This window comes from Pseudopipra pipra, chromosome 17 (genome assembly GCF_036250125.1).
Source record: "Pseudopipra pipra isolate bDixPip1 chromosome 17, bDixPip1.hap1, whole genome shotgun sequence".
Lineage (NCBI taxonomy): Eukaryota > Metazoa > Chordata > Aves > Passeriformes > Pipridae > Pseudopipra > Pseudopipra pipra.
In genome coordinates, this window is record NC_087565.1 from 11,490,894 (window position 1) to 11,504,646 (window position 13,753).

Genomic DNA, 13,753 nt, shown 5'->3' on the forward strand with positions numbered 1-13,753 from the left:
AATTAAACCCCTGTAGCTGGGAGCAGTTCTTCTGGGCTATACCACCTATTATGAGCATTTCAGGAGCCGTGATTTCTGTGTTTCTTCTTGCTGTTCAAACACTAGAATAAATTAAGCTCCAACAACCCTGAACGTAAATAATTCCTATAACATTGTTTTTTGGTCATATCTTGGCCAATCACTGTTATTATTTTCATAATTATGCCATTCTCCATCTGCTTGATGGAGTTAATGTCTCACTTTGTCAGTCACTGGCCCATCTTCCTTTAGCATCTCAGTAATAGGCAGCCAGAGTACACAGAAATTAGGCTATTTTCCAGGCATTTAAATGACAGCTTTAGTGCATGTGTGTTCAATTTTGTGTGCATTCGTTGACTGGCTCCTCAATTCTGCCTCATCAGGGAAGATGCAGGAGGGGCTGGATCCTGCATCTCACCACGCTGATGTTTGGTGGTGCATTCGAGCAGAGCTGCAGAGCTGTGATGCAGCAGAGTGGGTCTGGTCCCTCTGGCTCATCTTCTCCCCCCAAAATATGAGACTCCTCCCCAAAAAGCAAAACCAAGGAAAGCCCTGTTGGGGCATGGCTACAGGCAGACAAGAGGGTGCAGGAGAGAGAAGCAGCTCCGTGTGCTGCCACACGAGCTGTACTTTGCAGAAGCCAAGCCCCTGTTTTCTCATTTAGGTGATAATATTGATAATTATCAATTATCATTGATAATAGCCTGTGGCTACTGGTAATTGCCCCCACCCCAAGCAAGAAGTGGGGTTGGGGTAAAGTGCTGTCATGTGTTTGAGTGCTCCCAGAAAGGACCAGCTCTTACAGCCCCACATTTTTTTTAGGTAGAGAACAGCCCACTGCGCTTTTCTTCTCCTACATTTTCTGTGATCCAGCCTTGTCATTCAGGAGTGAGACAAAAGAGAGGGCAGTCCCCTATCAGGGACTGCAGGCTGGGTGGGGGAGCAGTATTAAAGTGCACTGCTAATCACAGAGCAGCTCAGCATTGTCTGGAAAACCCACTGGAAATTTGGGCAAGAACCCACCAGAGCAGCCCACCCTGACCTGGCACCCTCCTGCACCCCGTCAGTGGGGCAGGGCTGGCAGGAGATGCTCCTCAGCCTCGTAGCACATTAGAGGGGACACTAACAGCACCTCTGAGCTTACCTGTGTGGGTCCTGAGCAGGTTCAGATGGACTCAAATTAGCTTAGATATTAGGCAAAATTTCCTCACTGAAAGGGTGGTCAGGCACTGGAACAGGCTGCCCAGGGAAGTGGTGGATTCACCCTCCCTGGAAGTGTTCAAAACTATATGTGGATGTGACACTTGGGGACATGGTTTAGCTGGGTTAATGGTTGGACCTGGTGATACTACAGGGCTTTTCCAACCTAAGTGATTCTATGACTTTATGAACAAACCCAAGGGAAACTGCAGTGTGGTTCAGCCTGGTCATTCCAGCACAGCTCAGTGGGGCTGTACAAATCCTGCCTGATGTGATGTCTCCCCAAAGCTCACTGTGGTGGCTGAAGCACAGAACCAGCACAGCACCCAAGCTGGCTCAGTTAAAGCTGGTTTGAGTAGATCTGCCCAGACATTCCCTAAGGGAGGAACAGTTAATTGTTTGTTCTGCACAGCAGTTTGGATACCTGTAAACAGCCGTGCCTCCTGCTCAGTGCACCCGTGGTAATGAGCTGAGGCCGTCGCCTAATTAATATTCCAAATATTCCCAAGTTAGAGTGATATACTGTAAATGAACAGTGTCAGATGACAACAGAAATCAGATAAGGAGCAGCTGGAAGTGATCTGCTTGTATTTAAGATCTAGCACTGCTAGAAAACTGCTTGTATTACCAGCAACTTGAAAAAAACTTCAGGGATTTTCAGAGATGCTATTGATGATGGGTGAGAAGGGGGGGGCTCATCATCTTGCTCCTCAGTAGCCACTGTGAGGAGCAGATTCTTCATTAGCACAAGCCATGATCACTGTGCAGTGTGGTGCCAACCATGTTCATTAGCTGAGTGTAATTGGCCTGTGGTCTGGAAATTGCAGGCAGGGTTAGGGGGCAATTTCTGAAATTCATAATGCAATGAGGAGCTGGGGAGCTGAGCACAAAGGTTCGAATTTCAAGTGAGGATGCTCCAGCTTAATGAAAGGCAGGATTTCTTCAGTGATTACCAAGGGTTAAAATTTGTAGGTTTCCTGAGCAAACCCAAAAATCACAAACTGCACCACCTGCATCCCGGTGACAGATTTGCCTGTTTCTCTTAGTTATTATCTGTCTTGGCACAGGGTTTGCAGTTCATTTTTGTCATGTTGTTTGTAGAGTGTGGGTCTGGTTCCAGATCTCTGATCACTAAAAGATTATTCAGTTCGATGCTGTGGTCTGTGTTGTGTGTGTTATCCTTGCCTTGAACCACAGTCAAGTTATTTACTTCACAAGGAGGTGCTGTGTCCCCTTCACACTGAGTGGTTAACAAAAGTTTGAAGGCTGGCTGATTTGTTTCTGTCAGGATGAGAAAGCAGTGATATGTAGCAGCTACGTTTTCTGTGTAGCCTTTTTTTAATCATTGCCATGCACACCAAAAGGAAAATGCACATCTGTCTTGTTTCCTTACGCACAATGGAGATAATTCAAGCAGATTCTCCAGCCAGAAATCAACATGTCTGCTACACCAGTGAGTGCTGTGACCTGAAAACTAAAGCTCTCAGGTCCCAATATATGTGATTTCTCTCTGCTTTCTGCCCCTGGCCCACACAGCACTGAGCAGGAGGGCAGAGCTCTGCCCTTTCCTGCCTCCTGCCCACACCTCCTGCAGTCTCCCAGACTGCAGCATCCTCCACTGAGGAAGGTCCTGACTGGCAGAAGGGCTCCCTGACAGGCTGGCCAGGCAGTCCAGATTGCCTGGCAGAGACCAAGTATAAATCTGAGTGTCTTAGAAAGTCTTCAGGATGCTTTTGGACCAGATCTTGGAAAAGGCAGCTGGAACAGGTTGTTGTCCCATATGGCCCCGTTTATAACACAGGGTTTCTTGTCTCTCCACAACATGACCAGCCCTGAAATATACTGGTTTAGCATCATTATAGGCTACTGAGGACTGCTTGTCTTCTGATAAAATATATTCTGTTCAATAATGAATATATATCTACTCTGCTCAGCATGTGTTTGACACTTGTGGGTTTCAGGGGTCTGTGACTGTCCCTGGGTCCAAAATATATCTGGTAGCACCTATAAGCCACCTGGATTGCAGGTCCTGTTGGGAAACAAAACAACTCTTCAGTCATTTACAAGGCATGGCATCAAAAAGAGAAAATATATATTTGGTTTGGATGAAGAACGCTTGCAGAAGGGAAACCTCTATGAGAGTAAAACTCATTGCAAAACAGGAAGAGGAAAATATTCCTTTTATGAAATGAAAACTCCCTGCTGTGGAAAACTATTGAGGCAAGTAGATGAGTAAGATTATGAAAAGGATTAGATATGGATTATCCAGGATTAAGGCAATGAACTCTCTTGGATAAAATTCACAAGTGGTTTTCATCCTGGTGTCTTTGGGGTCCAAGATAAAACTGTTATTTCGATGTAGAAAAAAAACCCTCCCCTCTCCTGCATTGCAGGGACCAACCGATTGTTTGTGTTTTCTCCTTTTCATTCTTAAAAAAAAAAAAACCCAACAATTCCCAAAGTGAACAAGGGCTGAGTGTAAAGACCTCATAAATGTGAGAGGTGAAACAGCACCTGATGAGAAGTGATGGAGTTGAATATAAATTATGCACATGGGGGGAAAGAAACCACAGTGTTACCTGTATGTGTACACATACATATAAATATACATACATATATGTGTGTATATACACTCTGGTGGTCCTTGACCTCACTAGACACCTGAGGAATGTTGGACTTATGGCAGAGAGTCCGTGTGGAAGTGTAACTTTGGTGAATCAAGCAGGTGAATTCTGTGTGAGGAATTACCAAGGAATAAACAGAGAACAAACCAGAAGATCTTGTTACAGCACTGAGCAAACCATCACCTGGCTCCCTGCTGCAGGATGTCCTGCAAGGCTGGGCAAGAGCCAGGGGCAGCTTTTCCCCAGGGACAAACAGCAAAGGAGCCAAGGAGTCCAACCTGGAAAAGAAAAGGTGGAGGAGAGGTTATGACAGAGCTTGAGAAAATCAGGAGTGGCTTGAATTGGGAAGAGAGATTCGTTGCCTCTTCTACATGTAGATCCAGAACTTTAATCCACAGCATCATCTTTGACAGGGGTTTGGTCTTAAAGGAAGTTTAGAGCTGCAACAGGCTATCAGCTCCACCCCTGTTTCTAATAAAAGAGCTGTGGCTTGGCTGTAGGCAGAGAAAAAGAGTTTTCAGATGTTGCTGCTACTCTCAGCGGGGTGTAATAGAAACTCATTATCATTCACAAGTCTAACTTAATTACATTTTTTCTTGAAGGATTTTATGCCGTCTCAGTGGGAAGGGGGGTTCATCTACATACATTCAGGGGCTGTCTTCTCAAACCTTAGTAATATCTATGGTAAATGCCTAAGGAAGGTGGGGAATTACTTTAGGACCTTCATCTGATCAATGCAGGCTGCAGCATGGATCCACTAGACCCACAGGAAACATTATCATGCCCAGTATCTGCACTGGTAGACAATGAGATGTTACCTTGCTCCTTCTGTGTTCATTGCTTTCAGCAGACAGTCACAAAATCTGAAAATTAATGATTTCCTCATTGGTCAAATCTTGAAGGATTTTCTCGGTTTATTCTTAAATTTCCGTTGCAGAAGGAAAATTTCCTCCACAGAAGGCTCAAGGAGTTACTGAAAATTGAAAGAGCAGAAGAGAAGACGCTGAAATTCAACCCAAGGTGATCAAAGCACTCCTTGGTTGGCCATGGGTGATGTCTGAGGGTAACCTGGCACTGTGTGTGTGGGGTGGGGGTCCTTATCTCATGGTGTGGTTAACCAAGGGGCGCAGCAGACAGCTCTGGGGAGCCCTTCTCCAAGGCCAGCTCCTCCAAAGGCTGCCTTCTGCATCCGTGCCCTTGCTCCAGGCACGCCTGATCCACGGGGCACATCAGAGAGCTGGAAATACCTGAGCACAAAACGCCTTTGAGCATTTTATTCACGGGGCAGCTGTTGTGAGGGTCAGCACCAGGTTCCCAGGGCTGCTCTCTGGGTCAGCCTGGGAGGGCTCTGCAGCCTGACCCCGGCCCAGCAATTAGAGCTGCCTGGCGGGGTGGTCGTAACCTGCACAGTGATGAGTCAGGGAGGGTGAACTTCACGGGCAGGCTCCGAGGTGGGAACAAAAAAGGAGGTGAAAGGAGGTGAACTCAGCCACGTAATTAGCCGTGTAATTAAACTTTCTCCAGGGCAAGGAGCTCCGGGCCAGCTCTGCCTCCTGTGAAAGGCGGCAACGCCTCCGACACCTCTGGCTGAAGAGAAATAAAAGCAGTGCCCTGAAGTGCTTCCACAGGTAAGGAAGCAGTTGTGGCTGCAGGTTTAGCAAATGACTTCGGGGTTAAACTGGGAGGATTTAGTCTTTGCTATGACATAGGGGGTTGCCTAGTGATGCACGTGGCCCCAGTGGGGGACAGAGAGGCTGAAACAAAGCAAAAGTAATTAAACAGAAGCAAAGCAGGCAGCACTTCTCTGCTGATAACCTATGCAAACGACAAGGCTTCTTGTTTGGACAATCAATAAACCAGCCCATTTCATTTTAGTTTTGTGTGGCTGCATGTACTGGCTGTATTGTGATAGAAACATTGCGAAGCATCGATTCACAGATAGAAATATATCTGGGCTGCTTGTGCTTTATTAAGAAGATCAAGATAAGTGCTGCATTATTGATCAAACCCCAGAGGGACACTTCCTTTTTTTTCTGCTTGTCAATGAAATCCCACTGTAATTATTTTTTCCCTTTTCTCATTCTTCCTTTCCTCTCACCCCTCCCTCATTCTCTGGGGATGCAGTAATGAAGTAAGCACAAAAAATGTCAGTCAGGACTGGCAGTGGGCAGGAGAAGGGTCACAAGCAGAGACCCTGCAAGGAAAGTGCATTTCCCAGTGTGTACAGGAGTGCTAATGCTCTTCATTGAGGCTTAACAGGGCCAGAGGCTTAACAGGAGCTGAAGTAGCCTTTTTTGTTTGCATTTTAGAAATCTTTCACTGTGGATATAAATCTTTATTTACAGCATAATCAGGCCTGCCTACTGGGTCCTATGCAGAGCTGGATTTACCAAGCACAGGGATTTGCTGTGGGAGAGGGAAGAGAAGAATTGGTGGTCTGCTAGCAGGAGGAAAAAGGGAATATTTTCCTGTGGTTCTGCAAATAGACTGCTTGAAGGGTGTATATCGGTTATGACCATGGTGCAACAGTTTTTGGGACAAGCATAGAAAAGACATTTCTTGGCTCTTGACTGGAGAGAGAATCTTTGAAACAAGAGCAGCATTTCCTTAGGCAGGGCTTGATTCGAGTCCCAGATGAAGCTTTGATCTCCTGTGTCCCTCATTTTGCTCCCTGAGTGAATCTCCCACATCAGGACCCAGGTCATACAGAACTGGGCAGGTTCCAAGGACACCTTGTCCTCTCTGCCCTCTCACAGCTTTGCTCCTCCTGTGAGCTGAAGGTCTTGTCAGCACTTCAGAGCAGGCAGACACTGCAGTTTTCTGTCCCTAATTTTTGCATGTAGCCGTGGGTACCTTGGTGGTGCTCTCCTGGTACACCTGGAGGATGGTCTCCAGCTCAATGATCAGGCTGGAAAATTCCAGCTGTGCGGATCCATGGTAAAGAAAAACATTAGACTTTGGGAGGATAGGCCAGTTGTCCTGTCCTTCACTGCAGTGTCAGCCTGAAGTGTCCCAAGGGGTCCTTAGAGCAAACCACTTAGAAGTTCATGGGCCACCAAAACTTTGGGTTGATTTTCCTTCTCTTTCTGCCTTTGCCTCCCATTGCCTTCCTCTCCCAAAGACAGAAAGGAGCTCACAATTCAGGCTGTTTATCACAAACCAGGGACAGCACCAGCTGTTGCTCTACAACCCCTGGCCACATCAGTGCTGCTCTCTCAGCTCTCATGCCAAGGCCTGGAGCCTGGGGCACCATGGCACATCTGTGCCATGCTGCTGGGGCCACACGGGCAGCCAGTGGCAGGTCCCAGCTGGCCAAGAGTCCTCACGTCCCCTGCTCCAGCCTCAGGGACTGTAGGATGGGAAGAAGCTTCTCTTAGTGCAGGGTTTGCTTATTCATAGCAAGTTTGCACATTGGTTATTAACATATTGGATTTAAAGTTGCTTCTGGGAGAGCAGGCTGTCCTCCCAAAGCTCCTTTGATGACATGCTTGCACTTCTCCTCATGGTTATTGCCTCCACTGACACGTTTCTGTCAGCCTGTCTTTGCCCTGAGAGCTAATGCTGGCCTGGAGGGGGAGGAGTGTGGATGCCATGTGCATTGCTGCTGGAAAGGTGATGCTCCAGCTTGTTGAAAACCTCCATTCCCATGGACCTGCTTAAACACAATTCAAATGGCTCATCCACTCAGAGAGTCTGGGACATGTTCCTGTCCTTTATATTTTTCTATTTCTAACGACTGGATGATCTTCAAGGTCTTTATTTTTATATTTCTAACAACTGGATGATCTTCAAGGTCTTTTCCAACCTAAACAATTCTATGATTCTATATTCAATATTCAGTATCTTGTGTTCTCAGCTCATTATTTCCTTCTTACACCCCATGCCTGCTGAGGTTGCAGCCCTGGGCTTGGTGAGCCCCCAGAGCTCCCACGTGTGGCACTGCCAAGGGCTGCCTCTACCCTGCAGCTGCTGCTGCTCCTCCTGCTGCCTCTATTTGTTGCTCAATTTGTACAGGCTGAGTTTTCCCACTACATACATCCCACAGCCCCATAAAATTTGAAAGACTTGCCTGGGTGTAATTGGGTTGTGTTTTGTTTATACAACCACAAGAACAACACAGTCGAGGGAGTAGGAGAGCAAAAAGTTGAGCGTAACAGAGTTAGGAAGAGGCCAGAATTAAACTGGTTTGTACTTTTGCCTTGTGCACATATCTGTTACGACTACCTTTAATTGCAGGGCCATGTTTAAAAGCTCCCTGTTGGCATTTCATGTCCTCACCTGGAAGATGAGATGCTCTTACCCTCCCAGGAAAAGCGTAGCTGGCTGGTTTGGTTTTCTTTTTGCCATAGGAATGATTGTGTTTGTTTTCTCTTGTTTTCTGAAACATCCAGCTCATTTGGGCTCTTTCAAACCCCTTTAGCCTGACGTAGGCACTCCAGGTATAAAATTCTGACCTTGCAGAAAATTTGTCATTATAATCCAAACCAGGTCTGCTAAGGGTCACTTACTGGACAGTGCTTCTGGTCCTGATGGTGATCCATGTGGCTGACAAATACAGTTTATTTACTTAGAGAAGAAAAATACAGGCAAATATTGGAGTTCCCCTCCTATTTGAGAAGTGCTGGAGTAAACCAAGGGTCAGGAGCTCATGACATGGCAAAGAGGAATGGTGCTGCCTATCAGCCTTCTCAGATTTGGTGCTGAGGTTTAAAAGGGTTCTGAGAGATTTGAGACTCAGTGGTCACTTTAGGTTTGTCCAATTGTCAAGGAAGAATGAGGCAAGACTCAAAAGCAGTTCAGGCTTTCTGTGGTTCACAACTACATTCCTGGTTTAGGTGGATGTGACAGGCAGGTAAACTTGCTTTTGTCTAGGCAAAATAACATTTCCTGCAGCAGCACCAGCTTTACTTGCAGAGGTGGGAGAGGGCATGAATCAGAGAAGATAAATTTTATATTCAAAGGTAGTCTGGCAAGTTCTTATGGCACTTAATAGCTGGCATACTCCCACTGCAAGGGAAGGAGAAAGCAAATTCAATCATTTATGTTACAAAAGTCCCACTGCTCTTTATTATGTGCACAGATGGTGTCTCGGGAGCTTTGCTGGCTGGCAGTGCTCTGCATGCCTAATGCCAGGCAGGGAGCAGAGCTTTTCCAGCCCAGGTGACAGCAGGAAAGCTCTTTTTTTCATTTGCTAGAACCACGTGGATTTCCAACCTCTCCCATTTTTACATTTCATTTAAACCAACCTGAAAGCAAAAAGCCAAAATATTCCTGCAGACCACGTTTAGCAGAGGTACAAATGAGAACAGATTATGCACCATGGAGGTGAAAATCTGTTGCAAACAGAACAACAAATAGAGAGGTATTGCAGGACATCTGATGGGCTGGGAAATGGAGTTGCTCTGTCTTAAATCCTTTCACACATATGGACACTTTTAAAAGGTAAAGTGGAGAATCATCTAAATTTGTGGAAATATGTCAACTCTGGGAATGGAATGATCTCACCCAATGCCTTGTTTTTTATGAAAGCTTTTCTTTCTTTTTTTTTTTTTTTGAACAGCAACACCTTCTGTAAGAGCTGCATTTCTGCAGCTATTTATAAACAGCCCTAGGCTGGCCTTTTCTAATCAGTGCCATCTTTCTTGAGCTGACCACTCTTTGCTGCAGCAGTATATCCATCACCTTGCTTTACTTCCCTGCTGCCTGGCTTTGGGATAGTGTTCTTAGTAAAAGTTACAGGAGCGTAGAAAGGTCAGATCTGTTCAGCCTCTCTTTACAAGGGCTGCACTAAGACTACCATTTACTTTAAGCAATAAAACACTCTGTAGGTTTATGCTTTCCCCCTCCAGCCTAAAGCTCTTCCAGCACTTAGCAGCTATTGTGGTGTGATATACAGCACCACTAGGACACAGCAAAGCACTACCCCAGGTTCTCAGGTAGGAGAGAAATAAAGACCACACAGGTCCCACCTGGCTATTGAAAGTCACAGATCTTATCTCAGGAAATGCTTTGGGACAGTAGAATTTAACTCCAAGGTCCTCCAGCTGACAGAATTTGGCATGGATCCATCTGATTTCATGCTAATAGAAGAATTAGTGTCAGCTGAGACATTTGGAAGCTGTTTTTTTTCTTTCTGTGTTTGTTTGGTTTGTGGGTTTTTTTAAAGAAAAATCCATAGAAGATAAATACCATTGTGCTGTAACTGAGGGGCTTTGTCCTTGGCCTTACTTGTGTAGGTTGTGTGTTTTTGAGTGAGAATGTGCTTCAAAGCAGAAGCCAAAAAGGAGAAGCCCAAGGTAGGTGGAATAAGAGCAGATATTTCACTTTCAATGCACATACCTGGAGTGCCTGTATATTGACTGTGTTGGAGGTTGGGGGTTTAATGTGTGTGCCATCTCTCAGGGTATGGGCCAGCTGAGATGCTGACTGCAAAGGATTTCAGGTAGAATGGCTCCTGTTGCACAACAGTCTAACTGAAAACAAAATGATTTCGCCAAACCACAGTGCCTCTGAGCTGCCTTCATCTCCTGCAGCTGGGCCAAGGTAAAAGTGAGTTCCACGGGAGCACAGCTCGAGGGTTCTTGATTCACCAGGGTTTGTGCCTCTACTTCCACTGGGCTTCAGCAAAGTTTAAGCCTTCAGGTTGCTCTGCCTCAAAGCTGAATGGGTGTTTTTCCATTTGTGGGCACAAATGGAGACAGAACTTCCTGAGAGTTTTGCCCTGGATTTTTGAATTTTCCCACTCGCTTTGCTACAAAACTTTACCGGTTTCTCTGATGATCTTAATTAATTAGACAATTGCAGAGCACTTTATGGGCCTGTCCTCTTTGTGTATTTAGGCATTGCTTTTATAACCAGTGCTTTATTTTTCTCTTGGTCTTCCTCCCCTCTGCCCTGCTGTTTGTGAATTAAAAGGCCAAGGTAAAGAGCCCCACACGTGTGCCATGCTCGGATCACCCTGATGCCCGGGATAACTAGAGGGCATGCTCAGGGAATCAAGGGGTGGTCATTTTGCTCAGCACATAACTCTGCTGACTTCTGAAAGAAATTTAACATTTCCAGCCTTTCACCTTCACCAGTGCTCACAGAGCTGACCTGAGGTTGGCCCAAAGGGAGCTCATAAGATAACTGGCACCGTGGAGCTGGAGGAGTCGATAACAATGAATATTTAAGTGGTGAAATTTTCCACTGCCACCACTGAACTTTTTTTCCTACTAATTACTGCCATTAATAAAGTCCTGCCAACACCTGACTAATGAGGACTCGGCACCAACTTTACTTAAACTGTGGCCTTTTGTTTTCCTGGTTGTGCAACAATTGCCAGGCTGCTGAGCAGGAGGGTTTTTAAAGGTGCTAATAGAATATGGAAACAGCATTGCAAGAAGTCCATGGTGATGTAAATAGAAATTACTATTATTGAAAACAAGTTGAAAAAGTTCAGATAAATGCTAGTTCTGCTTGTTTCCTATCAGGTGTTCAGAGAGGTGACTGGTGGTGTCTTCTGCTTTTTAGGACGGGGCTCTGAACAACCAGACCCAATTGAAGATGTCTCTGCTCATTGCAACCAGGGGGTTGGAGTAGATGGGCTTTAAAAGGTCCCTTACAGCCCAAACTATTCTATGTTTTGTTTTCTGCTGCTGGAAACCAGGATAGTCTGAATTCTCTGGTTTCAGTTTGACTAATATACACCAGTTTATTAAATAAAGTGCTCACAGGAAGGAAAAAAAATCACCATTTTCTTCGTTCAGAGTTCTTTGTTGAGGTTCCTAACTCATCTCCACCTGGATGATTCCTTATACAGTGTTTAGATAGAGGTGAAATTCCCAAAGTGTGTGCAAAAACTTAACCAGCCCCTAAAAGCACCTTGCCACAAAAGGTGCTGGGTTGCTTAAAATTAGTTTAGTTGCATAAATCTTTTAGAAGAGGAAGCTTATAGCTAATTTTTAACTCTTTTTCTCATGTTACATGTTACACTGAGTAAAGAGTACTTGACCCTGGTGGGGACAACGTTGTTTCATCTTGATTTCTGGTGTGGGGATGTGGTGGGAATGCCTCCCATCTGAGTTTTGTAGGGTCTAGGGGAGTCTGTGCAGAACAATCTGAGATGTGGAAGTCAAACCTCTCACTCAGGAGCAAATCTGAATCCTCTGACAGTGTGGAATTGCTGTTGCTGTTGAGAATATTTGGGGGGGTGATTGCAGGACCAAAAAGTCAGCCTGGCTCTGAGAGATGAGCTTTGGGGCTGTGGGTTTCACTTGACACCAAGCTCTGGCTTCTATCATTTTAGAGTTGTTTCATGTTTAAACTGTGTTAATTGCCATTGAACACAAGTTCTCTGAGCTTAAATAAAAATAGCACCACATTAACCTAATGAGTTTTTACTGACAAGATTGATAACATTTATTAAGGGGTTTATATAATGTGTTTTTCTGCAATAGAAGATGATAGGACTCAATGACCTGAGAGGTCTTCCTGATCCCAGGGCTTCTGTTACAGGGAAACCATCCACGGGAGAACAACAGAGGCTCTTGTGCCACTAGTGGGGCTGTCAAAGGTGTGGAACTAGAAAGTTTTTTAATGCATAATGAACCTGTCAGCTCTGGGAAGAATCTTTGCCACTGTTCAGTGGCAGGTGCTGTGACAGCCTCCCTTAGCAGTGCCACTTGGTGGAGGTGGTGCTCATTCAGGACATGGCTGGGTGCTGTGGGACAGCAGGGTTGGCTCCTGCACTGCAAAGGCCCCCTTGGAGGAATGTGCTCCCTGCCCTGTCTGTTCCTTCTCCCTGGGTGATCTGAGGGGTGGCAACTCCCAGGAAGCAACAAATTCCTCTCTGTGTGGGCTGCAGGAAAGGTTGTCCCATAACTCAATCACTGTGAGGGGTAATGGTGTTGGAGTAATTCATGGCCCTTCCTGCCACTCCTCAGCATGCAGAGGACAACCCAGCTCACCAGTGATGGCTCTAAAGCAGGAGAACTAACGGGTGTGTGGCCATGAAGCCTCTGTGATAGACTGAGATGTGCTTTTACTTACAACTCCTGTTCAACTTCTTTTTTGTTTTAACTGAAATGAGCCTGGTGATGGTGAGGAATTTCCCTGGATAAGGTGGAGTGTGCAGGGTGGTTGTGGCCAGAGCCTCTGGTGCTGCCTGCCCACAACATGATAGAAGTCAAGCCAGGTTCACCTAAATAGATGCATTCATATTTTTTGTATCCCTGGAGTCCTCTGGGATGACAGTTAAAACTCCCCTCTCCAACCTCTGGTACTAGAAACTGAGATTCCATAGAATCACAGAATTTGCTGACTTGGAAGAAACCCATCAGAATCATTGAGTCCAATTCCTGACCCTGCACAGGTCACCCCAACAATCCCACCATGTGCCTGAGAGTGCTGTCCTAACACTCCTTGACCTTGAATTTCTTTAACTCCTGGATTCAGCTCTTCAGATTAGCCTCCATGTAACTCTTGGGCTTTTCCTCTGGACTCAGGGGCCCAGAAGAGAAGGAACAGAGACATCCCTTAGGCTGAGCTCAGCCTTGGGCTGAATGCATGCAGTTCCCCATCAACAAGGAATGCCTTAGAAGGTGCTGGTGCAGATTTGCAGCAGAGTTGTGAATGGCAGCAACCCCCTTAACCATTGCTTCTTCCAAGGAGTGTGTTTAACTGTTGGCATTTATTTTGTTTTGTTTTTTTAAATTAAACCCAAAGTTTTCCTCGAAAAAAAATGAACAAAAAATGGTAGAGTAGGAGGTGAAAAGGCTGATGCTAAGTGGCAGATTTGATACAGGAGATTCTGGGGAGAAAACTCTAGAAAACCCAGGGAAATAGAAGAGCAGAAAAGGGGAAGGAAGGGGAGAGGTGGGGACTGCTGCTTCAGAAGAGGGAGAAAAAGTAACTGGGAAAAGAGATGCTGG

At 45.7% G+C, this 13,753-nt stretch overlaps 1 long non-coding RNA gene across 6 annotated transcripts in view; it reads left to right on the forward strand.

The window, feature by feature from the left end:
- The window catches only part of LOC135423733 (uncharacterized), a 133,957-nt gene that overhangs the window by 62,804 nt on the left and 57,400 nt on the right, over nt 1-13,753 (forward strand). For all 6 annotated transcript variants that reach the window (XR_010434932.1, XR_010434931.1, XR_010434935.1 and 3 more), the window contains exons 2-3: nt 4,780-4,862; nt 5,367-5,470. This is a non-coding gene — a long non-coding RNA (uncharacterized LOC135423733). The remainder of the gene's footprint in view (nt 1-4,779; nt 4,863-5,366; nt 5,471-13,753) is intronic.